This window comes from Hipposideros armiger, unplaced genomic scaffold (genome assembly GCF_001890085.2).
Source record: "Hipposideros armiger isolate ML-2016 unplaced genomic scaffold, ASM189008v1 scaffold_321, whole genome shotgun sequence".
NCBI lineage: Eukaryota > Metazoa > Chordata > Mammalia > Chiroptera > Hipposideridae > Hipposideros > Hipposideros armiger.
This window is the reverse complement of record NW_017731671.1, coordinates 1,825,005-1,828,160: the sequence shown is the minus strand read 5'-3', so window position 1 is coordinate 1,828,160 and position 3,156 is coordinate 1,825,005.

Genomic DNA, 3,156 nt, shown 5'->3' with positions numbered 1-3,156 from the left:
GCTGCTTCACTGGCCCAAGTTGGCACCACCGCTGCGCTCCTCCCGGGCGAGGCAGATCAGTCGCCAGCCCCTGGACGGCCACTCACTGCGGCTGCTGGCCACACACAGCAGCCCACGGCAACCCACCGCCACAGGGGCTGCAGCCCACGCGGTCGCCGGCGACCCACAGCAGCCCAGCTCCAGGTTGAGCTGTTGTCCAGCATCTTAGCTGTGGAGGGCAGTGTCACTGGCCCTCACATGTGGGACCCGAACCGGGGCCCTCTGGCTTCCCAAGCCAGCTCCCAACCAACAAGCCACTCGGCCGGCCCCCTTCGTTTTGAAATCGGGCAGTGTGTGTCCTTCAAATTTATACTTTGTTTTTTCAAGGTTGTTTTGGCTATTTTGGCTCCTTTGCATTTCCGTATTCATTTTAGGATCAGCATGGCAATTTCTCCAAAAAAAAAAAAAAGCCAGCAGATATTTTGATAGGGATTGTATTGAATTTCTAGGTCAACTTGGGGAGTAGTACTTTCTTAACATTAGGTCTTCCCATCCATGAATGTTTTTTCATTTATTTAGGTCTTTAATTTCTTTTAACGATGTTTTTGTTGTTTTCAGTGTACAAGTCATGCACTTCCTTTGTTAAATTATTCTGCAAAATTTTTTTTTGATGCTGGCCTGGGTGCTCTTTCAACTAAGGTGACCTCATCCTGAGTGTAACATTCCAGGAAACAGTTTGTGGAAATCAGTTTTCTTGGTTGTAAAAGATGCCTGGAGAGCTTATTATGACTCTTTACTCCCTCCCACCTTTTTAGTTTTAGTCTGTAGTTTGTATTTACTTGGAAGAGGACCCCTGAGTCATATATGTCAGTTAATTTGCAGCCATCACTAGGGCTTCTGTACAGTAAGGAGATAAAGGATATGGAGAAAGGCTTTGGAGCCCAACAGAACTTTGATTTTCTGGTAAGCCTTTTACAAGCTGTGTGGTCTGGAGCAAGTTATTTCACCTGAGCTGCAGTTTTCTCATTTCAGTCTGGGCTGTTGGGGGATTCAGTAAGCAAGCTAAGTCAACGAGAGCACCTGAAATACTGCCAGACCCCATTGGGTCAATTTCCTAGATTGACATGCCAGCAACAGCGCAGTTGGAGACTTGTGGCTCCTTTTAGCGTTTCCCAGCTTTTCATTGTGATAATTTTCAAATACACAGAAACATTGAAATCACACTCTTGTACATTATTTCTGACTCTAGGATCACCCTATCTTTCCCCCCCCCCCCCCCCCCCCCCGAGCACTACCTCGGTCTGGCTTGGGGAAGGACAGCTTTCCCCACCTTCCCATTTAATTATGTATTTCTGTGCCCACTTCTCTGTAACATTGCAGTGAAATGTGGTCTAACACTTCAATCCGGCTGCCTTTAGCCAGAGGCTAGAGCTAAGAAAGCTGGAAATTGACTGCTTGGAAATGGGTTAGAATTCTAAATATTTCCCTTTTGGGGGCTCAGATCAATTTAGTAACAGGGAACAAAATAGAGTTCTTTCTGTAACAGGCACTCACCATCCTCTGTAGTCTGGTCTCAGCCAATGGGACCTGAAGCTCTTTCCCCAACAGGATGTAATTCTTCACTCCTCTCCTCTTCCCATTCATCTCCCCTCCCAAGACCCAGTTTAAATATTGAGTTGTCGGAAGTCATGACACATTTTTGCAACACAAAAACAGAAAAAATACATCATGACTTTTCCGACAACCTAATACTATCTTTTCCAGCTTTCCCAGTTCCCAGCAGCCAGGTTTGTCCCCCGTGCCCTGAATCTTGTTCCCTGCTTACACCACTGAACACTTTCTAGTTTATCTTATTTAAGCATTATTCTGTCCTTTCTAGATCTGGGCTGCATCCTGTCCATATATGCTCTGGCCTGGCATAGAATGTGGGTGCGGCATGTTTATCTGCTAGACCACTGACCTGAGGCAGGTGGACGTTTAACATTGTCGGGGGTAAGGGTAGGGGGGTTGCTCTATTAATGCTGAGGTTGCAAGTTCTTTTAAGATATTGGTTATTTATGTTGAGACAATGTAAAATAGAACAAATAGGAGTTTGAATGAAGCTACTTGAGGATTTTCTTTCTTTAACCCTTAGCTGACTCAGTGTTAAAGCTCTATGACAAAAACAAGAGTGGCACAGGGCCAGCCGAGTGGCGCGTTAAGAACTGGCTTGGGATGCCAGAGGACCCTGGTTCGGATCCCACATATGAGGGCCAGTGACACTGCCCTCTACAGCTAAGATGCTGAACAACAGCTCGACCTGGAGCTGGGCTGCTGTGGGTCGCCGGCGATGGCATAGGCTGCAGTCCCCTGCTGCAGTGGGTTGCCATGAGCTACCGTGTATAGCCAGCAGCCAGCGTGAGCGGCCAGCAGCTGCCATGAGCGGCAGTTCAGAGGCCAGCGACTGATGTGCCTCACCCGGGAAGAGCGCAATGATGGTGCCAGCTTGGGCCATGAAGCAACTTCCTCCACAACTAGACTGAAGAACAAAACGACAGCAACTTGTCTGTTCCCCTCCCCCAATTCTCCAATAAAATCTTTAAAAACCCCCCCCACACACACACACAAAAACGAGTGGCCAAGTGATTCCAAAGGAGCTTACTAATAGTCTTTCAATTTTTCATAAAATAACATGGAGTTGGAGTGAGGCCAGTAGTCTCTCCACTCTTTTAACTCCTAGCACAGTACTAGACTCTCTGATTCATCTCTTAGCCTATGTTTTATTTCTGTTACTTTGCTCTCCCTCTCCTCATCCCCACCTCCCCGACTTCTTGGCTGGAGTGTGACAGAATAGGGCTGTATCGGTGCCCTAGCTTTTAGAGCTGCTTTTTCAAGGAGCTGCTGTGACTTAGGCAGATATGATCCCACAGGGGTCCATGGAAGAAGGTCCTGCATCAAGATGTTAAAGGCTAATTACTATCAATTCAAATTGATAAAATTGACATTTGGCTGGTACGTGTAACGTTTTCCGCTGAACTCTGGCCAAGATTTCCAAAGTCCATTTGTGAATTCACTTTATATCACAGGGAGGCTGTAAGCTAGTGCTTTTGGTTTTTCCTCTGAGTTCTACCCATCAGGCACTTAAACTGATGCCTTCTAAGACAAAGATGTGACGGTAAGAAGTGAAACAAAGTCAGC